Here is a 26,004-nt window from a genome sequence, read left to right as displayed (position 1 = left end):
AATTGCCAATTTACAGAAAACTGAGGCATAGAAAAGTTAAGTGATTTGCCCAAGATCAGGCAGCGGACAAGTGGTGGACCTAAGATTAGGACCCAGGTCCTCTGACTCTCAGGTCCACGCTCTTTCCAATAGACCACCCTGCTTCTCAGTTTTCTCATCTGTAAAATAGAGATTCAATTCTTGTTCTCTCTCCTCCTTAGACTGTGCTAAGGAGGATGGTCCAGACAGTGTTTGGCACACAGTAAGCATTTAACAATACTCTTTTGCACTGTATTTTCCCAAGCACTTACTACAGTGATTTGCACACAATAAGTGCTCAGTAAATACCTCTGATTAATTGATTAAAAATACTCCCATTATTGTTATTGCTAATCGCTGCAGGGGCAGATGGGTGTGCAAGGCAGAACAGGGCCTGGTGGTACTGCTGCAGCTAACTCAGTCCCTTTTCAGCTGTGAGAGGAAGCCAGGATGGAGGAAGGAGGAGAAAACAGTGATAGTAGGTCAATGGGCCTGGAGTCCAGCTGAAGGGCAGAACGGGGTTGATTCTGCCTCCCTTACATGGCCTAGGGGGCCCAGGAACAGAGGCTTAAAGGGTGAAGAGGGATGAGCCCTGGGGTCTGAAGGAAGATGAAGTGAGTTAAGACAAATACAAGAATAAGAATCAGTCAACCATTCATTGGTATTTGCTGAGCACTTACTGTGCTGACTAGATTGTAAGCCAGTTGTGGGTAGGGACTGTGTCTATCCATACTGCTGTATTTTCCGGTCCTAAGTGCTTAATACAATGGTCTGTTGACAATAAGCACTCAATAAGTACCATTCTTTGCTTTCAGAGCCCTGTGCAATGCAACAGAGTTGGTTCCCTGAGCTAGATGGGGGAACCATCAATCAATCAGTCAATCAATCCTATTTATTGAGCACTTATTGTGTACATCACACTGTTGTAAGTGTTTGGGAGAGAAGGTGTAACAGAGTTGGTAGACCCATTCCCTGAGGCATCCCTGAACTGTGGGGTGGGGGGGAGCGGGGGAATCACCAATCAGTCAATATTGAGTATGGGGGAACCACCAATCAGTCAGTATTGAGTTCTTACTGTTTGTGGAGCTCTGTACTAAGCACTTGGGAGAGTACAATATAACAAAGTCTGTAGACACATCCCCTGAGGCTTCCCTGGGCTGCATGGTGGGACCATCAGGTACATCTGCCTGTGTATACTTTACTCTCCTCTCCTCCCAGCTCACCTCTCTGCTACCCTCAAGGTGCCTGTGACCTCCCAGAAGCTCTCCCCCATGGCCACTTCCTCTTTGAGAGCAGACAGTGGACTGCTAGCAGAGGGGACTAGCCTGGTTGGTCAGCTCCTCCGGAAAATGAAAACACAACCCAGGATCAGTCTCAGCTGGCAATTACCTGCAGGCAAAGTCCAGGTTAGAAATCAAAACAATCCAGACTCGCCCCTCTTGGGACTTTGACCTGGGCAGCGCTCAGGGCGGTCATTGACCCCAGGGCCCTTAGGGACCTGTGGCTCTGCAGAGGGGCACTGGTGGCCGGCTCTTTGGACTGAATCCCAGAGTCCTCTCCCGTGCTCGGGATTTGAGGCCCATATCCTGCTGCCGGCCCTGGGATCCGTTGAGGCTATGCTTCTCGAGGGCAGATATGGTCATGCCAGGAAGTCCGTGTCACTTGCCCACCTCCAGTAAGCAACATGTGAAGAGAAGCAGCATGGCCTAGTGAACAGAGGACAGGCCTGGGAGTCTATACCTGCCCTTCCCAGGAAACTCAGCGAGCCCCATTATTCTGGGCCAGAAGAAAAGGCTGAGTCGAGGACACCTAGCAAGGAGCAATACCTGCTGACAAGGGGTAATGTTACTCTCACTAGCCCTAATCTCTCCAACTTTTCAGGCCCCCGCCCACTTCGCTCCCCAGCACCTCAAAGCAACGCTCCCCTAGAAGTGAGAAAGAGATGGAGAGGAGGGGAGCCAAGAAGGAAACTTGATTAGTATCACTTCTGCAGGAGGACTCCAGATAGAAGAACCAACTGAGAAGGGAAAATAATAATAATAATGTTGGTATTTGTTAAGCGCTTACTATGTGCAGAGCACTGTTCTAAGCGCTGGGGTAGACATAGTGGAATCAGGTTGTCCTACATGGGGCTCACAGTCTTAATCCCCATTTTACAGATGAGGTAGCTGAGGCCCAGAGAAGTTAAGTGACTTGCCCACAGTCACACAGCTGACAAGTGGCCGAGCCGGGATTTGAACTCATGACCTCTGACTCCAAAGCCCATGCTCTTTCCACTGAGCTACACTAGAGAATGGTGGGGAAAGAGAGGAGAGGGAGAGGAGAAGGAAATGGGGAGGGGAAGGAGAATAGGAAGGAGAATGGGAGGAAGGGGAAGAAAAGGGGAAGGGCAAATGGTCTTGCTTTAGGGGATGGCCCCTGACTGAGTTTGTTGACATGATCTTTGCCTTCAAGAAGCTAACGATAGACTGGCCTAGTGGATAGAGCCCAGACTTGAAAGTCAGAAGGGCCTGGGTTTTAATTCCGACCCTGCCACTTGTCTGCTGAGTGACCTTGGGCAAGTCACTTCAATTCTCTGGGTCTCAGTTACCTCATCTATAAAATGAGGATTAAGACTCTGAGCCCCATGAGGGACATAGACTGTGTCGAACCTGATTATCTTGTATCCACCTAAGTGTATCCACACTTAGCATCAGTGCCTGGCACAGAGTAGGCACTTAACAAATACCATTAAATTAAATTGAATTAGTTCACCCATCCCCTTGTTCCGGGGGACAAGGTGGGGGGGAGGGGAGGGTTTGGATGGGAATGAAATGGCTGGGACCTGGGCGGGGAGTGGGAGATGAGGGGTGGCGATGGGACAGGAGAACTAGAGAAGGACCTGGCTTCTAATCCAAGCCCTGCCACTTGTCTGCTAGTGACCTTGGGCAAGTTATTTTGTTAATGAATTGTACATCGCCTTGATTCTATTTAGTTGCCATTGTTTTTACGAGATGTTCTTCCCCTTGACTCTATTTATTGCCATTGTTCTTGTCTGTCCGTCTCCCCCGATTAGACTGTAAGCCCGTCAAATGGCAGGGACTGTCTCTATCTGTTGCCGACTTGTTCATCCCAAGCGCTTAGTACAGTGCTCTGCGCATAGTAAGCGCTCAATAAATACTATTGAATGAATGAATGAATGAATGAATGAATGAAAAGTCACTTCATTTCTCTGAGCTTCAGTTACCTCATCTCTAAAATAAAAATAATAATAAAATAATGATGATAACAATAACTGGTATTTGTTAAGCACTTACTATGTGCCAAATACTGTTCTAAGCACTGGGGTAGGTACGAGGTAATCAGATCGGTTATAGCCTCCGTGAAACATGGGGCTCTGTCTTGGACGTGTTGAGTTTTAGGTGGTGGGAGGACATCTGGGTGGAGAGGTCCTGAAGGCTGGAGTAGATGTGAGCCTGGAGAGAGGGAGAGACAATAGGGGAGGAGATGTAGATTTGGGTATCATCCGCACAGAGATGATTGTTGAAGCCGTGGGAGCGAATGAGTTCACCGAGGGAGTGAGTCTAGATGGAGAACAGAAGGGGACCGAGAACTCACCCTCGAGGAACCTCTACCATTAGGGGATGGGAGGGGGAGGAGGAGCTCGTGAAAGTGCACTTTATCCACTGTGCAGGAATGAACACTTGTCAGCAAAAGAAGCACATGGTGACAGACAGTAGTGGCTTCTGGGGATCTATGGTCAGGGCGACACGGTGTTTATTATGGTCTCCAGTCCATTTGTCTCTTAGAAGCAGAGTTGAGTGGGCTCCTGTGTCCAAGTCAACAGGGGTGCAGGTGGGAGAGGAGAACGGTAGGTATTGTACTAGAAACAGGTCTGTTGGGCCTGCAGTTCTGGACTTCCAGTCCCTGTGAAATAAGTCTCTCCAAGGGATCGGAGGAGAGCAGGTTGGGCAGGGGTTAGTAGGGCAGAGTGTAGCAATGAGCTTAGCTGCACTTTTCTGGGTGATGACTGTGGTATTTGTTGAGCGTTTACTGTGTGCCAGGCACTGTACTAAGCTAAGCAGCATGGCTCAGTGGAAAGAGCCCAGGCTTTGGAGTCAGAGGTCATGGGTTCGAATTCCGGCTCTGCCACTTGTCAGCTGTGTGACTGTGGGGAAGTCACTTAACTTCTCTGAGCCTCAGTTACCTCATCTGTAAAATGGAGATTAAGACTGTGAGCCCCACGTGGGACAACCTGATTCCCCTGTGTCTACCCCAGCGCTTAGAACAGTGCTCTGCACATAGTAAGCACTTAACAAATACCAACATTATTATTATTATTGTTATTATACAAGCTAATCAGTTTGGACACCGTCCCTGTCCCACATGGGCTCATAGTTTCAATCCCCATTTTATAGATGAGGTAACTGAGGCCCCAAGAAGTGAAAGAACCCGGCCAAGGTCATCCAGCAGACATGTGGCCAAGCCGGAATTAGAACCCATGACCTGCTGAATCTCAGGCCCCAGGTCTATCCACTACACATGTCTGTATCCATCTATTTGTTTAGAGGAATGGAGACCGACGTGAATGTGAATAAATTCTTTATAATCCATATTTTAAAGCATGTAAGTTTGCGGCCAACCCCATACCACTCCCTCTCCAGCTGTGAGCACTGTTATTTTCTGGCAGCAGGTGTGGTCCTCATCTGTTGACAGAAGGCAGGATGAGGGAACTTGGACCCTCAGTCTCACTAATCCAGGTTCCCCAGTTCTACATGTTCATTCATTCATTCAATAGTATTTATTGAGTGCTTACTATGTGCAGACCACTGTATTAAGCTCTTGGAATGTACAAATCGGCAACAGATAGAGACAGTCCCTGCCCACTGACGGGCTTACAGTCTAATCGGGGGAGACAGACAGACAAAAACAATAGAAATAAATAGAATCAAGGGGATGAACATCTCATTAAAACAACAGCAATAAATAGAATCAAGGTGATGTACATCTCATTAACAAAATAAATAGGGTAATAAAAATATATGCAATTGAGCGGACGAGTACAGTGCCGAGGGGAGGGGAAGGGAGAGGGGGAGGAGCAGAGGGAAAGGGGGGAAAAGAAGGCTTAGCTGAGGGGAGGTGAGGGGGCGGGTAGAGGGAGAGCAGAGGGAGCAGAGGGAAAAGGGGAAGCTCAGTCTGGGAAGGCCTCTTGGAGGAGGTGAGCTCTCAGTAGGGCTTTGAAGAGGGGAAGAGAATTAGTTTGGCGGAGGTGAGGAGGGAGGGCATTCCGGGACAGTGGGAGGACGTGGCCCAGGGGTCGAGGGCGGGATAGGCGAGAACAGGGGATGGTGAGGAGGTGGGCGGCAGAGGAGCGGAGCGTGCGGAGTGGGAAGTAGAAAGAGAGAAGGGAGAAGAGGTTGGAGGGGGCAAGGTGATGGAGAGCCTTGAAGCCTAGAGTGAGAAGTTTTTGTTTCGTGTGGAGGCTGATAGACAGCCACTGGAGGAGCCACATGTCCATCACCTGGGGCCAGTGGAGAAGTTCTAGTGCCGCCTCAATCCCTTGAGGCCAAGGATCCTCTTCCCCTTCCCCAGGGGCGTCTTTGATGGTGAGTCCCAAGACCACATAGTTCTATGTCCTGTTGGCTCCAAGGCCACTGGCCTCTTTCTCCAGCAATGTGCAGGTTGGGCCTGGGTGACCAAGTCGAGAAGCCGACTGGCTGTTTCTACTTCTGTAGATGCAGCTCATCTCAACTCCCCAGCCCTGAGGACTGTCCTCCTGAACTTGGGCGGTCAGGTCAATTCTCAAAAACGCAGCCCACTACTGAAAGCCTTGTGGTGCAGTTCCAGTCAAAGGAAGGGTGTGGTGGGGGGAAGGGGGAGAGGGTGTGTGTGTGTGCGTGTGTGTGTGTTTGTATGCACAAGTGTGTGCACCTGTGTGAAAGTGGGGGTTAGCTTTTGGGAGAGTAATGAGGAGTTGCCACTGTCATCCAGGAGGCTGGTTTTAGAATCAGGAATTGGGATTCTGTTCAAGAAGCTGGCTTTAGTTGACCAACTGAGCGGACCAAGAGCCCTGCACATAATAATAATGGTATTTGTTAAGCGCTTACTTTGTGCCAAGCACTGTTCTAAGCGCTAGGGCAGATACAGGGTAATCAGGTTGTCCCACTTGGGGCTCACAGTTTTAATCCCCACTTTGCAGATGAGGGAACTGGGGCACAGTTAAGTGACTTGCCCAAAGTCAGGCAGCTGATAAGTGGTGGAGCCGGGATTAGAACCCACGTACGACCATCCTTCCCGTCTCTCAGGTCCGCAACCTCGGTGTCATCTTTGACTCGGCTCTCTCGTTCACCCCACACATCCAATCCGTCACCAAAACCTGCCGGTCTCACTTTTATAATATCGCCAAGATCCGCCCTTTCCTCTCCACCCAAACGTCTATCTTACTGTCACAGGCTCTCGTAATATCCCGGCTAGATTACTGTGTCAGCCTGCTCTCTGACCTCCCTTCCTCCTCTCTATCCCGGCCCCAGTCTATTCTTCACTCCACTGCCCGGCTCATCTTCCTGCAGCAACGCTCTGGGCATGTCACTCCCCTTCTTAAAAACCTCCAGTGGTTGCCTATCGACCTCCGCACAAAACAGAAACTTCTCACTCTAGACTTCAAGGCTCTCCATCACCTTGCCCCTTCCTACCTCTCCTCCCTTCTCTCTTTCCACTGCCCACCCCGCACGCTCCTCTCCTCTGCCGCCCACCTCCTCACCATCCCCCTTCCTCGCCTATCCCGCCGTCGACCCCCGGGCCACATCCTCCCTCGGTCCTGGAACGCCCTCCCTCCTCACCTCCGCCAAACTAATTCTCTTCCCCTCTTCAAAACCCTACTTAAAGCTCACCTCCTCCAAGAGGCCTTCCCAGACTGAGCTCCCCTTTTCCCTCTGCTCCTTCTACACCCCCCTTCACCTCTCCGCAGCTAAACTCTCTTCTCCCCCCTTTCCCTCTGCTCCTCTCCCTCTCCCGTCCCATCCCCTCAGCACTGTACTTGTCCGCTCAACTGTATATATCTTCATTACCCTATTTATTTTGTTAATGAGATGTACATCACCCTGATTCTATTTATTTGTTATTGTTTTAATGAGATGTTCTTCCCCTCGATTCTATTTATTGCCATTGTTCCTGTCTGTCTGTCTCTCCCGATTAGACTGTAAGCCCGTCAAAGGGCAGGGACTGTCTCTATCTGTTACCGATTTGTACATTCCAAGAGCTTAGTACAGTGCTCTTCACATAGTAAGTGCTCAATAAATACTATTGAATGAATGAATGAATGATTTCTGACTCCCAAGCCCATGCTCTTTCCACTAAGCCATGCTGCTTCCCCCCGTCCACAAGTGGGGACCCTATCCATGTCTAACAGTGGTAGCTCCTATGGGAGTGGGGAACCTCACCAAGACCACAGCATGGATACAGAGCATCGGATTTCCCAGCTCTAGGCCTCGTGGAGAGATGGAGCCAGGAGCTGCACTGTCACCTCTAAGGGAAGGTGTTGTTTATGGCTGGTGAATATGTTTGTTTATGAATTTCCACACTTAAAAGTTCATCTCTGGAGGAGGAGAGAGTGAGGAGGGGGCTGCCATACCCAGCCCAGAGGCTGGGGCCAAAATGGGGACTAGGACTCTGTGCAAGGAACTGGTTCTGTCTGAATTGACTGTGGGATGGAGAAGCCCCAGCGACGGTAATTCTACAAATGAATCAAACCTTCTTGCGCCCGTACCCGTCCGCACATCCATGCAGAGAAGCTGTGTGGCTCAGTGAAAAGAGCAAGGGCTGGGGAGTCAGAGGTCATGGGTTCAAATCCCGGCTCCTCCACTTGTCAGCTGTGTGACTTTGGGCAAGTCACTTAACTTCTCTGTGCCTCAGTTACCTCATCTGTAAAATGGGCATTAAGACTGTGAGCCCCACAGTGGACACCTGATCACCTTGTATCCTCCCCAGTGCTTAGAACAGTGCTTTGCACATAGTAAACGCTTAACAAATACCATTATTATTATTATCCTCAGTCCTCCTGCCTCTCCCCACTCCAGTCCATACTTAACTCTGCTGCCCGCATCATTTTTCTACAGAAACATCCAGGCCGTGTTTCCCAACTCCTCAAGGAACTCCAGTGGTTCCCCATCCACTTCCGCATCAAACAGAAACCTCTCACTATAGGCGTTAGAGCACTCGCTCACCTTGCCCTCTCCTCCCTCACCTCGTTACTCTCCTACTACAATCCAGCCCACACTCTTCACCTCTGTAATGCCAACCTTCTCACTATATCTCAAATTAGTCTGTCTCGGCGCCAACCTACTGCCCACCTCCTGCATCTGTCTTGGAAAGCCCTACCTCCTCATATCCAACAGACAATGACTCTACCCCCCTTCCAGGCCTCACTGAAGGCACATCTCCTCCAAGAGGCCTTCCCTGATTAAGCCCTCTTTTCTTCTTCTCCTACTCCCTTCTGTATCACCATGATTTGCTCCCTTCATGTGCCCCCCCGTTTCCAGCCCCCCTGCAGCTATGTCCATATCTGTAATGTATTTCTTTATATCAGTACTGTCTCCCCCTCTAGACTGTAAGCTCCTTGTGGTCAGGGAATATGTCTGTTGTATTGTTATAATGTACTCTCCCAAGTGCTTCATACAGTACTCTTCACACAGTAAGCACCCTGTAAATAGGATACACTGACTGACTGATTAATTCTGCTCAGCCAGGGGCTTGGCCCTGTTGATGGGGGTGAGGAGCAGAAGCCCTTTTGGGCCACTGGTAGTTGGTCTTCTATCCTGGCAAAAACTTGAACCCCAGTAACCCCAACTCAAATGGTCACACCACCACTCGCCACCAACACCTCCCAACTTTCCCCTCCCCATCCTTGACACTCCCCCCGTGATCCAGTATGGAGCATGTCACATCCCTGCCTCTCCCCTCCCCATCTCTGATTCTCGCCCACTGACCCGGCAGAGACCGTCCAACACCCCTGACTTTCCCTTCTCCAGTAATCTCTGTACCTCAGTTTTCTCATTTGTAAAATGGGGATTAAGACTGTGAGTACAGTGTGGGACAGGGACTGTGTCCAACCCAAGTATCTTGCATCTGCCCCAGCAGTTAGTACAGTGTCTGGCAGAAAATAAACGCCTAAGAAAGACCTCAATGGTTATTATTATTATCCAGAAAGTCGGATGTGGCCAGTCTGTGGGGGATTGATCAGCATAAGTGCTGTTCTCATTTCTCTTGCCACCTGACTTTTAAAAACATTTTTTATTTAAATTATTATTTTAATGGTATTTGTTGGGCCTTGCTTCTTTCTGTTGTACTGCGCTGTTTATCTACTAACTGCCTTCAAGCAATGGGACCAGTAGGAAAAATGGAACTGGGCCAGAATGTCAGATCATTCAATCAATCAGTCGATCGATCGGTGCTATTTATTTAGTTCTTACTCTGTGCAGGGCACTGTACTATTTATATTTAAGCACTTCCTATGTGCCAAGTCCAACTAAGCTCTGGGGTAGATAAAAGATGCAGAGAAGCAGCATGGTCTGGTGGAAACAGCCCAGGCCTGGGAGTCAGAAGAGCTGGGTTCTAATCTCAGCTCCACCACTTGTTTGCTGTGTGACCTTGGGTAAGTCACTTAACTTCTTTGTGCCTCAGTTCCCTCATTTGTAAAATGGGGATCAAGATTGTGAGCCACATGGGGATAGGGACTGGTCCAACTCAATTTGCTTGCATCCATCCCAGCGCTTAGTGTAGTGCCTGGCACATAGTAAGTGCTTAACGTATAACATAATTACTATTATTGTTATTATTAGTAAATGCTCCTCAGCGCAAAGTACGCAACGCTACAAATGGCAGACACTACTTGGAGATCTCTGATTGATGGATCGATATGGTCGTGTCCTTCCCAAAGCCTCCCCCTCTCAGACCGACTCTGAGAGAGGACGGACCGTGGCGGGTCCCCGGCCTGGAAAGACACCAACGCTTGCCCTGGATCCCCCGGGAGGCTGGCAGCAGACCCGCGGCTACCGATATGCTCTCATTCATTCAGTCGTATTTATTTAGCCACTCTTGTGTGAAGAGCACTGTACTAAATACTTGGGAAAGTACGATACAGTAATAAAGACAGACAATCCCACTCACACTCACACTCTGGCGGTGGGCGGGGGGAGAAAGACATCAATACAAGTAAACAGACATCACTAAACATAAATAAAATTGCAGATAAGTGCTTTGCGGCAGGGATGGGGGGAAGAGTAGAGGAAGCAAGTCAGGGTGATGTTGATGATGATGGTATTGGTTTAGCGCTTACTATGTGCCAAACACTGTTCTAAGCGCTGGGGTAGATATAAGGGAATTGGGTTGTCCCACGTAGGGCTCAAAGACTTAATCCCCATTTTACAGATGAGGTAAGTAAGGCATAGAGAAGTTAAGTGATTTGCCCATAGTCATACAGCTGATAAGTGGCAGAGCCAGGATTAGAACCCACCCACCTCTAACTCCCAAGCCCGTGCTCTTTCCACTAGGCCATGCGGAAGGGAGTGAGAAATGAGGAAAAGTGTAACATTCAGGGAAGGCCTTTTGGAGATGTCCCTTCTGTAAGGCTTTGAAGGGGGTGGGATGGAGTAATTTGCAGATTTGAGGAGGGAAGGCGTTCCAGGTCATTGGTAGGATGTGGGCCGGGGGCAGCAGCGAGACAGGCCACAGCGAGGCACAGTGAGAAGGTTAGCACCAGAGGAGTGAAGAGTGAGGGCTGGGTTGTAGAAGGAGTGAAGGGAGTTGAGGTAGGAGGAGGTGACAATGTGATGGAGAGCTTTAAAACCAACGCTAAGGAGTTTTTGTTTGATACAGAGTTGGATAGGCAGTCACTAGAGATTTTTGAGGTGGGACGTGACATTCCCTGAACGTTTCTGTAGAAAGATAATCCGGGCAGCAGAGCGAAGTGTGGACTGGAGTTGGGGGAGGCAGGAGGTTGGGACATCAGAAAGGAGGCTGATACAGTAATCTAGGTGGGAGAGAATGAGTGACTGCACTAACATGGTGGGGGTTGTGATGGAGAGGAAAGGGCGGATTTTAGCGAAGTTGTGACGGTGAGTCCGATGGGATGTGGGACCTGGACTGTGTCCAACCTGATGAGCTTATTTCTATCCCAGCTCTTAGTTCAATGCCTGGACTGTGTTTCACAAGCACCATGGGAAAAAAAAACCAGTGCCATTGGAAGGTGACGGAGAGTTGCAGCCTAAGAGAACCATGCCCTCACACCACCATGGAGCGATAGAGAAGGGCAGCCTCCCAGACCAATGCCTGAAGCTGAGATGGGGACCTGGAGAAGCACAGCTTCCCGAAACAAAGCCTAGTAGCCCCGTGGGGCAGTAGAGAGAAGCAGCATCCTAGAACAAGCCTACTGCTCTACCATACTCTACTATCCTATACTGCCACCTAGCCCAGCCACCCTGAACAAGCCAGCTGTCACCAGGGGGTAATGGATAGGCACAGCCTCCATATAAAAGATTAGTGCTACAAAGGGGCAAGCCACTGGTCTCTGAACTGAGGATGGTTCTGGTTCCAGGGGCCAGGGGAATCTCTCCAGAGCAGCTTCTCAGTTCTTCTCCTTGGCCTCGAGGATCATCCCTCTTATACTACGGGCACATTCAACTCCCAGATTTACCCCATTACTTAGTGACCTCTACTGCTAACCCAAAAGGAGTCTGTGTGTGTGTATCGTAGTGGGGAAGAAGAGTGTCGAGGAGGCCGTCACTCATGGGAGAACAGGGGCTGGGACGCCGTGCAGGAAGCTAGTTCTATCTGACTTGATTGGGAGTGAGAAGACCCAGATCCCTTTAATTCTATAGACGAGTCAAGCTTCCCAGTGACTATAGCTAAAACTTCTCACCATTGGCTTTAAAGCACTTAAGCACTTTGTCCCAGCTTATTTCACCTCGCTGATCTCCTACTACAACCCAGGCCGCACAGTTTGCTCCCCTGGTACTAAACTTCTCTCTGTACCTCAATATTGTCCATCTCACTGCCGACCTCTCACCCACATCCTACCTCTGGCATGGAGCGTCCTCTTTCCTCATATCAAATAGATGATTGCTCTTCCCCACTTCAAAGCCTTAATGAAAACACATCTCCAGGAAGCCTTCCCTGACTGAGCACTCCTCTTCTCCCTTTTTCTTCTGTGTCACTCCCACCTGCTCCTTCATCCATCTTCTCTCCCTTCCCCATGGCACATATGTATAGATCTTTGTATATCTGAAATTTATTTATTTATCCACTTATTCATTAATATTAATGCTTATCTCTCCCTTTAGACTGTGAGATCCATGTGGGCAGGGAATGTGTATGATGTTATACTGTAATCTCCCAAGGGCTTAGAGCAGTTGCACACAGTAAGCACTCAATATGGATGAATAATAATAATAATGTCCTATTTGCAGGGTCACTTCACAGCTTCAGCCCCCAGAGAAGGGATCTTTCTGGGCTCAACCCAGAAGCTTGTGGGATCTAATATCAGGCGAAGGACAGAGTGTCTGTCAGTGTCTCTATCCTATTTTTCTCTAAGTAGCAGAGTGTACAGCCCCCTTGCCTGAGATCAAGTTCATAGTGTGAACAAGTAAGATCAGGTGTGCACTGAGAGGACAAAAGACAGATACTGTACTAGCAACTGCATTCTATCCACCGTGTAGTTCTGCACCTTCCCTTAGCCAGTTGGGTTGATGGAATGCTTACTGTGTGCAGAGATCTGTATTAAGCACTTGGGAGAGTACAGTATGACAGACACATTCCCTGCCCACAATAAGCTTACGGTCTATGGGGGACTGGAGGTCCTGGAGTAACAGAACAAGGGGTGCAGGTGGGAGGACAAGCAGGGCTTTTTTTTTTTTACTCGGAACTGTAGTTCTGGGTGATCCATCTAGAAATCCGTCCAGCACTGCATCAAACAGAAACTCTTCACCATGGGTTTTCATGTACTAAATCCCCTTTCCACACCAACCTCACCTTGCTACTCACCTACTACAAGCAGCCCACACCTTTCGCCTCCCTAATGCCAACCTTCTCACTGTACCTCAATCTCATCCGTCTCGCCGCCGACCTCCCACCCGCATCCTGCCAACAGCCTCAAATGCCCTCCCTCCTGACAGACAATGACTCTACCCCTCTTCAAAACTTTACTGAAGGCACATCTCCTCCAAGAGGCCTTCCCTGACTAAGCCCTCCTTTCCTTTTCTCCCACGCCCTCCTGCGGTGCCCTGACTTGCTCCCTTTGGCGTCCCAGCCCTTCTAGCACCCCAGCAGTTACCTCCAAATCTGTAATGTATTTTTTATATCAGTGTCTGTCTCCCCCTCTAGACCATAAGCTCAATGTGGTCGTAATGCATCTGTTGTATTGTTATACTGTACTCTCCCAAGTGCCTCGTACAGTGCTCTTCACACAGTAAGGGCCTAGTAAATAGGATTGCCTGACTGACTAACTCTGTTCAGCCAGGGGTTTGGTCCTGTGGGGCTGAAGTCCTTTCGGGCCATTGGTAGTTGGTCTTCTGTCCCAGTAAAAACTTGAACAGTAACCCCAAACCAAATGGTCTCACCGCCACTTGCCTGGCTTTGTGACCATTAGACGCCTGTGTCTCTGCCCTCCTTATCTTGGACTCTCCCCCCATTACCTAACATGGACCAACCAACACCCTCAATTTTCCTCTCCCTATCCTTGACCCCTGTGACCCAGAATGGACCATCCAGCACCCCTGCCTTTCCCCTCCCCATCTTTGACTTTCCCTTCTCCATTAATCTCTCTGCCCAAATTCCAGATTAAGACTGTGAGTCCAGTGTGGGACAGAGACTGTGTCCAACTCTGTGATCTTATATTTACCCCAGCAGTTGTCACAGTGTCTGGCCCATAATAACTGCTTGATGAATACCACAGTTGCTTTTATTATTACCCGGGAAGTCAGATTTATCCATTCTTTGGGTGATTGATCAGCATAGGTACTATTTTCATTTCTCTTGCCACTGGACTTTTAAAAATTTTTTTTAATTTCAGTGATTATTTTAATTTCAGGTATTCATTAGGCCTTGACTTTTCTGTTAGGCCATACAGATATGCAAACATTTAAACTTCACAGATCCCAGGGTGTAGACGATGCAGAAGGGAGAAGGAGCCAGGAGGAAAGAGGGTTTAATCAGAGAAGGCCTCTTGGAGGACTTGTGACCTTAATGCTCTGGAGCGGGGGTTAATGGTGGTCTGGCATATGTGGAGGGAGGGCGAGGGTGTTTCAGAGCAGGGCAAGGACTTGGGAAAGGAGTCGGAGTCCAGATAGATGAGTCGCAGCCTCAGTGAGTAAGCGGGCGCTGGTGGAGCAAAGTACCATCAGATAGTGATAGAGTGGCTCGGCCACCCAGAATCAAGATCTGGGAGAGAAGCAGCGCTGCTTAGTGGATAGAGCCCCGCTCTGGGGGGTCAGAAGAACATAGTTTCTAATCCAAGGCCTGCCACCTGTCTGCTGAGTGACCTTGGGCAAGTCACTTCACTTCTCTAAGCCTCAGTTACCTCATTCCTAAAATAATAATAATAATAAAATCATAATAATCACAATAATAATTATTGGGGTATATGTTAAGCACTTACTATGTGCCAAAAACTGTTCTAAGTGCTGGGGTAGATATAGGGCAATCAAGTCGGATAAATCCCAGACCCCTTGGGACTCATGGTCTTATTCCCCATTGTACAGATGAAGTAACTGAGTCTCAGAGAATAACAATGATAATTATAGATTTGGTAAGCGCTTACCATGTGCCAAGCACTGTTCTAAGTGCTGGGGTTGATACAAGGGAATCAGGTTGTCCCACGTGGGGCATACAGTCTTAATCCCCATTTTACAGATGAGCTAACTGAGGCTAAGAGAAGTGAAGTGGCTTATCCAAGGTCACACAGCAGACAAGGGGCGAAGATGGTATTAGAACCCACATCTTCTGCTCCCAAGCCTGTGCTATTTCCAGTAAACCATGCTGTGTGGTTGTGTGTACAAGAGGCTAAGTTTAAAGGGGAGAATAGTGAGGAAGGGGCTGCCATTTCTAATACTGGGCCTGGGGCTCTGTACAGGACGCAGGTTCTGTTTGACTTGACTGCAGCACCGAGAAGACCCAGGGCCCTTAATTCTATAGAAGGATCCAACATTCCTGTGCCCCATACTGTCTGCTGGGCACCCTGCTTATCCTCAGCCCCACAAAGAAATGAACCCAGGTCAGACAAAGAAACTTTGTGACCTATGGTGGCTTCTGAGGATCTATGTCAGGAAGACACTGTCGATTAGGGTTTCTAGTTCATACTTCTTTGAGAAGTGGTGTTGTGTGGGCTTCTGTGACCCAGTCTCCAGGGGTGCAGGTGGGAGAGCAGACGGGAGGTATTGTACCAGAAACAGGTCTATTGAGTCTGCAGTTCTGGGCTTCCAAGTCCCTGTGAAATGAGCCTCTCCTGGGTATCGGAGGAGTGAGGGCTGGGCAAGTGGTAGTCAGGCAGAGTGTAGCACTCAATTTAGCTGCAGTTTTCTGGGTGATGAGGATTGTGGTATTTGTTAAGCACTTATTGTGTGCCAGACACTATACGAAACGCTGAGGTCGTTACAGGCTAATCAGGCTGGACCCAATCCCTGTCCCACATGGGTTCACAGTCAGAATTCCCATTTTATAGATGAGGTAACCGAGGCCCAGAGAAGTGAAGTGACCTGCTCAAGGTCACCCAGCAGACAAGTGGCCGAGCTGGAACTAGAATCCATGACCTGCTGAATCCCAGACCTCTGCTCTACCCATATTACGCCATAAATGTTTGTCTCCATCTCATTGTCTTGAGGGATGGAGATAGACATCAAGATGAATAAAGTCTTTATAATCCATAATTTAAAGCAAGTAACTTTTCTGCCACCCCATACCACTCCCTCTCCAGCTGTGAGCACTGTTATTTCCTGGAAGCAGATGTGGTCCTCATCTGCTGACAGAGGGCAGGATGGGGGAACCTGGACCCTCAGCATCTCTAATCCAGGTTGCCCACTTCTGCATGTCCATCGACTGGGGCCAGTGGAGAATCTTCAGTGCCACCTCACTCCCATGAGGCCAACGATCCACTTCCCCATCCCCAGAGGAGGCTCTGATGGTGAGTCCCCAGACCCACTAGTTATGAGTCCAGTTGGCTCTAAGCTCTGTGAGGAAAAACCCCACAGGCCTCCTCCTCCAGCAATGTACAGGTTGGGGCCGGATGACCAAGGGGAGAACCCCACTGGCCGTTGCTTCTTCGGCAGATGCAGCTCATCTCAACTCCCCAGCCCCGAGGACTGTCCCTGCACTTGGGCAGACAGGTCAATTCTCAAATGTCCCCACCAATGAAAGCCCTGTAGTGCAGTCCCACTCCAAGGAAAGTTTGTGGTGGTGGTGGGGTGGGATGTGTGTGTGTGTGTGTGTGTATGTATGTGTGTGTTTGTATGTGTGTGCACACACATGTGTACCTGCATAAAAGAGGGGGTTAGCTTTGGGGAAAGTAATGAGGACGGGGGTGCCACTGTCATCAAGGAGACTGATTCTGGACTCAGGAACTTAGGCTATGTGTAGGGAACTGGCTTTGGTGGACTAACTGAGCAGGCCTGGGCCCTGCACACCCCTGCCTGTAAGTGGGGACCATGTCTAATAGAGGTAGCTCCTATGGAAGTAGGGCCCCCCTCCGTGTCTACAGTGTTGAAATAGAGCAGCAGATTTCCCAGCTCTAGTCCTTGTGGAGAGATGGAGCCAGGAGCTGGGCTGCCACCTCTATGGGAAGGTGTTGTTTATGGTTGGAGAATGTGTTTGCTTAGGAATTTGCCTGCTTGAAAGTTCATTGCTGGAGGAGGAGGAGAAGAGTGAGGAGGGGGCAGCTATACCTGTCAGGCTGGTCCTGGAAATGGGGACTGGGACTCTGTGCAGGGAACCGGTTCTGTCTGTCCTGACTGTGGGACAGAGACGACCAGAGTCCTTCATTCTATAGATGGATCAAACCTTTTTGCGCCCACACCCGTTTCAGCACATCCTCAGTCCTCCTTTCCTCACTCTGGTCTATTCCTCACACAGCTGTCTGCAACATTTTTCTACAGAAACATTAAGGACACATTTCCCCGCTCCTCAAAGAGCTCCAGTGGTTGGCCCATCCAGCTGCACATCAAACAGAAACTCCTCACCTTGGGCATTAAAGCCCTCAATCTCCTTGCCTCCTCCTACCTCACCTCGCTATTCACTTACTTCAACCCAGCCCCCATCCTTCCCCTCTCTCATGCCAATCTTCTCACTGTACCTCGATCTCATCCGTCTCACTGCCAAGACTTATTCAGTTTCAGCTGTATTTCTTAAGTTCTTTCTATGTGCAGAGCACTGTACCAAGCGCTTGGGAAAGTTCATGACAGTACAATACAGAGTGACAATCCCTGCCCACAATGAACTCACAGCTCTTCCAGGTGCTGAATACAGTGCTCTACACACAGTAAGAGTATAGTAGCATAGTGGATAGAGCACGGGTCTGGGAGCCAGAGGGTCATGAGATCTAATCCCGACTCTGACGCTTGTCTGCTTGGTGGCCTTGGGCAAGTCACTTCATTTCTCTCTGCCTCAGTGACCACATCTGTAAAATGGGAACTAAGACTATGAGCCCTATGTGGTACAGGGACTGTGTCCAACTTACTTGCTGGTATCGACCCCAACCCTTAGTTCAATGCCTGGCACATAGTAAGCGCTTAACAAACCATACCCTAGTTATTATTATTATCTAGAATAATGATAATTACGATTCATCGATTGATACTGCGGGATTTTGTAGTCCTCCCTAGATCTCTTTTCTCACTAGATTTCGTCAACCATCTAGCAGGTCTCTGTCACCGCAGTCGCTTACAAACTAAACGGCAATCTTGAGACTGTACCTCTTCATTCATCCATTCATTCATTCATTTAATCGCATTTATGGAGCGCTCGTCACTTGAAGCAATTCTTTCACTTTGCTTCCTTGGATCTCAGATGAAATCGTTCAAGTCAGAGGTGGTGTTGGAGTGAATCCAGATTCCTTGGCCACAGTGCAGCACGGGGCCCACTATCCTCCAGAGCCTTCGGTTCCATTGTAAGTAAGAAGTCAGATTCTTTTGATTGCTCATTTTTGGTTTGGTTGTCTCGATTGTCTCTGCACTCGGTAGAGGCTTGATTGCCGCCCCTGACTGTCTCTGTGTCTCTTCCTTTTTCCATCTCTCGGGTCACCTTGTTCTTATGGACTCTTCTGATGACCGCGCCCGGGGCCAACTGGGAGATGCGAGCATACGTCCGCCAAACTCTCCCCGAAGGATGAGTTGATGTCGATTCGACCATGACAGATCATTCTCACGGTCCACCAAACTTGTTGGGAGGGATGTGTTTCTGTTGAATTTCCCGGGCACATCCTTTGCCACTGTTCACCGAATTCCCCGGGAGGGGCGAGTTGGATTTTCCATCTCCGTCGGGGAAACTGGCAAAGGTGTCGGGGGGGACATTTCACAGTGATCCGATGGCATTGGCCGTCTGGTCTTCACGACGGAATGGATAACCATCGCCATCGGTGGTATTTACAACCACTCACCGTGTCCAGAGCAGCCGAATTGAGCTCTCGGGAGAGTCCAACAGAATCGGCAATCACGTATCCGACCCACGGTGTCTTTATGGTCTCGAGGTGGGTAGATAGACGGTAATGTAAAATTTTTATCTATGAAGGATGTGTGTTATTTTTCAAGGGTTTAGTATAGGGTGGGCCCTGTATTCACCTCTAGTGGGGTTCGTGGTCTAAGAGGGGGAGGGAGAAGGTTCAAATATATATTTTACAGATGAGGGAAGCGTGACCCATCAAAGAGGGACCGAGTGGCCCAGGAATTGAGGCAGGTTAAGAATGAGAGGTAGGTAATGTCTATTCAGGAGCATGTATACATAGTGAAAAACACGTGATTTTACTTCTCTGCAGGAAAAGATCTACTTAGAGGTCCTGCCCCTCTCCCCTATGCAGACACACACATCCTCACTCCGAAGTCCTGCCTCTGCCGTCGCCCGGGGTGTGACTTGCTCCTTGATTCATCGTCCCTTCCCAGCCCCACAGCACTTAGGTACATATCTGTAATTGATTGATTTAGATTAATGTCTGTCTCCCTCCCTCTAGACCATAAGCACGTGTGGGCAGGGAATGTCTGTTTAACGTTGAGTCTTACTCTCCCAAGTGATTAGTATGGTGCTGTGCGCACAATAGCCCTCAATAAAGCAGAACATTTGACTCAGTCCTAGGCCAACCCAGATATACACTTAAGAGACTCATGATTAATGTCTATCCAGGTATACCTGAATGCACTTATTTTACTTTGTGCAGATGATCGAGTACATGATCTTATTTTACTTTTTGCAGACACTTATTCTCACCCTCTTAACTATACAACACCGTACTTATTTCTATAAAGGCACACATAGAATTTCATTTCCAGACTGACCCACAGGCTTGGACCGACAACCTCTGAATTGAGAGATGGAAGACTTACCTCAACTCCATTTGCTGCTTCACACTTGTTGCCTGCACTGCTTAGCCCTTTCACCTCTCCTTCTAAGAGAGAACAGGTGATATGAAGGGGTTTTTTTTCTTTTTTGGACTTCATCCTACCCTGGAAATAGAAGCAGCATGGCTTAGTGAAAAGAGCAGTGGCTTGGGAATCAGAGGATATGGGTTCTAATGCTACCTCTACCAGTTGTCTCCTGGGTGACCTAGGGCAAGCCCCAGAACTCTGTACCTCTGTTACCTCATCTGTAAAATAGGGATTAAGATTGTGAGCCTTACATGGGACAACCTGATGACTCTGTATCTGCCCCAGTGCTTAGAATAGTGTTTGACACATAGTAAGCAGCTAACAAATACCATAGTCACCATCAAATAGGATGAATGAACATCTCTTATTGTGTGGCCTGCTATAGCAGAGGGGGGAGGTGATGGGCCCCAGAGTCTGGAGACCTGGGTTCTAATCCCAGCTCTGGAGGTAGAACCTTACAACCCTTCTAATGTAGTAAGTGGGCTCAGAGTGCCCAATGCTGAGACACTGAGGCAAAATTTTTAGCCAAACTTTATCAGTAACTTGTAAAATTTGGTTTTATTTTGACTTTACTTTGAATGAGGCTAATGAAGAACAGGTAAAGTCAATTTACACTAATAAGACAGGAACATTAACAGTTAAGAATGATAGGAAGGATCTTCTCCACTCTTCTCTCTCTCCTTTTTTGTGTTTATGTTCTTTGCTTCTTTCTGCTCCTCCTCCTCCTCCATGGCTCCATTTCAGTGGCAGGGCAAGTTGGCAGTTGCCTTGACAATCCAAGCAGGTGAGGGGAAGGCCTTCAAGGCTAGGGAAATAATAATAATAATAATAATAATGGCATTTGTTAAGCACTTACTTTGAGCCAAGCACTGTTCTAAGTGCTGAGGGGGATACAAAGTGATCAGGTTGTCCCATGTGGGGCTCACAATCTTCATCCCCATTTTACAGATGAGGTAACCTGAGGCCCAGGGAAGTTAAATGACTTGCCCAAAGTCACACAGCTGACAATCGGTGGAGCCGGGATTAGAACCCATGACCTCTGAGTCCCAAGCCCGTGCTTTTTCCACTGAGCCACGCTGTTTCTCTAAATGCATTGGGCAGCCTCTGTAGAACAAGTGATGAGTACTCAGAGCCTCCCCTTGATCATCCTTTTCTCTTTTGTTTAGTTTTGGGAGGTGGTATTGTAATAGAACCTCTCCCAGCTCCTAAAGATTTACAGCACCAAAGAGAAAATAGTCCTATGACTAGGACTCCTACTTAATGAGGGTTTAAATTGCTTTGTTATCTAGTAGCTCTTCCTGCAAATTTTAATAAAAAGTAAGGAGGTAGCAAGGAATGGTTATTGTGCAAAGTTTATTATCTTCATGTTCTCCATTAAAATGGGGAAGATTTTACTAAGAAAAGCCTTCAGGATAAAAATCTTAGATCAGGCTTCAGAAATTTAAAACAATATTTATTTTTTAGAGCAACATTTTGATACCTGTTTGGTTTTGCTTTTCTTTTTAAGAAAAAAGATTGGGTCAAGGGAGTAGCTCTCACTTGAGTTGGAGAAGCAGCGTGGCCTAATGGAAAAAGCACGAGCTTGGGACTCAGAAAGTCCTGGATTTGAATCCCAACTCTGCCAATTGTCTGCTGTGAAGCAGCGTGGCTTAGTGTAAAGAGCACAGGTGAAGGAGTCAGAGGTTGTGGGTTCTAATCCCGGCCCTACCACTTGTCAGTTGTGTGACTTTGGGCAGGTCACTTAACTTCTCGGTGCCTCAGTGACCTCATCTGTAAAATGGGAATGAAGACTGTGATCCCCACAGGGGACAACCTGATTACAGTGTATCTAACCCACAGCTTAGAACAGTGCTGGGCACATAGTAAGCACTTAACAAACACCAACATTAGTATTATTATTACTTCACTTTTCTGTGCCTCAGCTCCCATCTCTGTAAAATGGGGCTGAAGACAGTCTGACAGGGACCGTGTCCAACCTGATGTGCTCGTATTCACCCCAGCGCTTAGTTCAGTGGCTTGCACCTACTTAGCACCTAACAAATATCATCATGATGATTAGGATTATTATCCCATCCCAACCTATCCATTGCTAGGACGTGAGGCTGCTTTGCTTTCTTCCAGGTCTCAAAGCCGCCGGAACAGGGGATTGGGAGACTCACCTTCAAGGCCTCCTTGGGGAAGACAGTTCAGAGCACCAGTCCCACGGAAAGTGGGGGAAATCGCTGGAGCTCCTCTGCTGGTACTGCCGGATCCAAGTCGGAAACCTCGGAAGGTATCCCTGGATTAGCAATCCCAGACTTCTGGGTTTCTCACTGTGCCCTCTATCGACAGCAGAGGACCACATCTAAATTCTAATATCTCCAAGAGAATCATGAGTCTCAAAGGTGGAGAGAGAAGGCTTGAACAGTTGCAGACAACCTTCCTTCCTTTTTTTTTTAACGGACACTTTTTCCTCTCCTCCCATACGATAACCCCCACACCAGGAGAGACGAGGTATACATACTGACCTTCACGCTTCATATGAAGGCATCCATCTCTCCTGCTAACAAATAAACACCCCCTGCAACAATCTCAAAATCTGTTAGTCCACAAAGGCCTTGTAGGCCGGGATTTGGAGGTCCAACTTCAGTGTAGACTGGACAAAATTCAGTTCCGAATACAATGCCTGCTTTCCAAGATCCCTAACTGCACCTATGACAACTCAGTCTCAGAACTCTGCTTTCCAGAGAGAGAGAGAGAGAGAAAAGAGAGAAATACAGTTGACACACTGACAGTCTTCTCGCCTGACTCCACACAGTAGACAGCAGCTGTTACTGACAGGCCCAGACAGGTCCCTTCTCCAGGGGCTGAAGATATGCAGGGTGACCCTGCAGACAAGACTGTGGGCACAGGGAAGTTTGACCCATCTATAAAATTAAGGTCCCCAGGTCCCCCAGTCGAGTCAGGCAGAGACAGTTCCCTGAACAGAGCCCTAGCCCCTGTTTCCAGAACCAGGCTTGATACTGAGAATGGTATCCTCCACTTCACTATTCCTGTCCCAAAGGTAACCCCATTACTCTCTCTTTATCATAGGCACATGCACCCCCCCCCCCACACCCACACACCCTCCCCCTGCCACCGCCGCCCCCATTCCAAATAAATAAAAAGTCTTTTATTTCTGTTGGCAACCTGGACCACAGTTCAATCTGTCAGTAGTGGGGCAAGCCCATGAATGGGGTTGATTGTGCACACACTGCAAGGAGATAGTCCTCAAGGCCAGAGCAATATGTTGAGCAGCATCATTTAGGAGACAAATAGCCAGTCAGATTCCTCCCTTGGTCAATCTACCCTAAGCTGTGTTTTGTAGGGCTCTTTTTGTGTCTGGGCCAGCAAAAATGTGGAACTGGGAAGTGTGTGTGTTTTTTGGTCGGGGGGAGAGGCCAGGTGGCAGGGCAGGAGAGGAGAAAAGAAAGATCCTGAAGAGTCACCACCCATGAAGCTGCTTCTGGGTACAGGGCAGAGGAGCCTGGAGCATCGCTCTGATGGAAGTGAGGTGCAATTGGAGTTTTCCACACATCCTGCCTGAAACCCATTTGGGTTTGAGGAACCTGTCCTTGGAAGACACACGTGCATAAGTGAGCCCAAGGGGCCCGATTCCCCCCATCCAGCATTCGGATGTATTCGTCCGTTGCCAAATGCTTTGGTCTCCAGGATAAAAAATTGTGTCCTATCTGTAGAGAGAACAGTAGGAGATTTCAGGCAACCTAGTTTCTATTTTGGTCAAACACCGTTTCCCTCCCCAACACCCAAACCCTGACTCTGGTATCAGGAGAAGTGAGGTGTACGTACACATGACCACAACTAAACTGACTACAACACTCTACCCCATTAACATTTGTCTGTCCCCCTCCTCGAAACTCCAGCTCTTAATCCAGGAAGGGCTCACACTCCAGGGCCTAGAGGTCCAGCACAACCGCACAGTTCAAATTCTAGCACAAAGCCCTACAGATCTGCTTCTCCCCACCCAAACACCTGCTCCCCACCCAAACACCTGCTGCGAGAAATGGGGTGGATGCATTACTGCCACCTGTCCTGCTCCCGTTACGTGATTCCCTTCAGGAACTACCACTGGCAAGCCCTGAAGGGTCCCTTCTGCAGGGGCTAGAGATGAGCAGGGTCTGTCTGCAGCAAGGACTGTGGGCCCAGGAAGGTTTGATCTGGCTATAGAATTAAGGGCCCTGGGTCTTCTCAGCCCCACCATCAAGTCAGACAAAACCAGTGCCCTAGATCCAGCCTCCCTACCAACTGTGGCAGCTACTGCCACCAGATCCTTCCCCTCAAAGCTAATGTCATTATTTTCACATCCCAAAGGCTTCCACTTTTAAATCTCTAGGAGGTGGAGCAAGTCCAGGAATGGAATTAACAGTGCCCCTATTGCAAGGCTATAGTCATCAAGGCCAAAGAGATGTCTCTTTGGAAAGAAATTGCCAGTCAGATTTCTCCCTTGGTCATCTTATCCCAATCTGTAATTTGTGGGGCTTCTTTCCAGGTCTGACCCAGCCAAACAGACTTGGATGGTGTGTGGGGGTATTGGGACAGGGAGTAGTGGAAAAGAGCGAGGTGGGGAGGGGGAGAGAAGAGAATAGGGAAAAGAAAAGGAAGGAAAAAGATGAGAGAGACCAGAGATTCCCCACTGCTGCCATGGCTGCCGGAGACGTCCCTTGTCACGACCTTGGGTCATCTATCCTGACAAACTCCAGGATGAGACCAGAACTTGAATGGAGAAGGGAAGGGAGGGTGGGTGTGTCTCAGAATGTGACACCTCTATCTTTGGGGAAGTCCAGAGTCCTTGGAAATGGTTGAATTGCCCCTTTCCGCCTCTCCTTTCCAATAACATCGAGCGTTACTGCTTATGGAGTAGAGGGAGGTGCGGGCTGCAACTAGTCCATTTGAGAATGACTGGCACGTTGGACTGGATGTAGCTCAGTAAGGGGGGAAGGAGTGCTTTTAGACTGGAGGACTTGCACAGCCCAATTTCATGACGGCTCGTGGAGGTGGCCATCCCTACCGGGATACGGACTCTGTCTGCACTTGTTTTCTAAGTGATCGATAGAAGCTGGTGGCCTGAAAAGACAGGCATCTCAAGTTGAAGGTAAAAAGGCCACTTTCCTATTGGGAATGCCCACCAGCCCTATTGTACTCTCCCAGGTGCCTAGTGCAGGACTCTGCATACAGTATGGGCTCAATAACTGCCACTGGTTATGGTTTGAAGGAGAAACCCACTTTTAACTGGGTTTTTAAAAATTTTTTTGTGAAGTGCTTACCGGGTGCCAGGCGCTGTCCTCAGCGCTGGGGTAGGTACCAGTTTATCGGGTTGGGCTCAATCCCTGTTCCCCCGGGTGTAATGACTGACCGATTCAGTCATTCATTCAATTCATTCAATAGTATTTATTGCGTGCTTACTATGTGCTGAGCACTGTACTAAGCGCTTGGAATGTACAATTCGGCAACAGATAGAGACAATCCCTGCCCAATGATGGCTCACAGTTTAAACAGGGGAGACAAACAGCAAAGCAAAACAGAACAAAACAAAAACAAGACAACATCATTAAGATAAATAGAATCAAGGCGATATATACCTTATTAACAAAATAAATAGGGTAATAAATGACATATACAAATGAACACAGTGCTGAGGGGAGGGGAAGGAGGAAGAGCAGAGGGTGGCGGGGAGGAGAGGGGGAGCAGAGGGAAAGGGGGACTCAGTCTGGGAAGGCCTCCTGGAGGAGGTGAGCTCTCATTTTACAGATAAGGCACAGAGAAGACAAGCCCCTTGCCCAAGGTTACACAACAGACAAGTGGCAGAGGCAGGATTAGAATCCCGGCCCTCGTGATCCCCAAGCCTTTCTTCTATCCAGTAGACCAGACCTCTTCTTGTCAGGTTGGAATCTGTTGTGACCAGACCCATTCGTTTGGCTGATAAACCCTACGGGAGATCAAGAAAATGTTCACAAGTGTTTCTCATGTAACATGAGGCTAGATGCAATATAAATAAAGCCTTAGTTTTATTTTGGGCAACGACATGCTCATCGAATGAGCCCTTTTCCTAAGAGCACAGCAGAATCAAGGAAACGACTGTTTATCGAGTGCTTACTTTGTGCAGAGAGCACTGTACTGAGTGCTTGGGAGAGTTCAATGTAAGAGTTGGCCGACATGTTCCCTAATCACGAGAAGCTTGCAGAATGAAACAGGGGGATGGGGAGGAGCTCATTCATTCATTCATTCATTCATTCATTCATTCATTCATTCATTCAATCGTCTTTACTGAGCACTTACTGTGTACAGAACACTGTACTAAGAATTTGGAAAATACAGTTTGGCAACATGAAGAAACAAGCCCTACCCAATGGGATCA

At 48.5% G+C, this 26,004-nt stretch overlaps 1 long non-coding RNA gene across 1 annotated transcript; it reads left to right on the top strand.

The window, feature by feature from the left end:
* The first annotated feature begins 1,581 nt into the window (after positions 1 to 1,581).
* On the top strand, positions 1,582 to 22,729 carry LOC114813734. Its single transcript, XR_003761473.2, has 4 exons — positions 1,582 to 1,857; positions 18,043 to 18,721; positions 19,007 to 19,145; positions 21,732 to 22,729. It is a non-coding gene; the product is annotated as an uncharacterized LOC114813734 (long non-coding RNA).
* The last annotated feature ends 3,275 nt before the right edge of the window (positions 22,730 to 26,004 follow it).

Source organism: Ornithorhynchus anatinus, chromosome 1 (genome assembly GCF_004115215.2).
Source record: "Ornithorhynchus anatinus isolate Pmale09 chromosome 1, mOrnAna1.pri.v4, whole genome shotgun sequence".
In the NCBI taxonomy this organism is placed as follows: domain Eukaryota; kingdom Metazoa; phylum Chordata; class Mammalia; order Monotremata; family Ornithorhynchidae; genus Ornithorhynchus; species Ornithorhynchus anatinus.
Note: the sequence above shows the minus strand (reverse complement) of the source record. Positions and strands in the feature narration are given on the sequence as shown.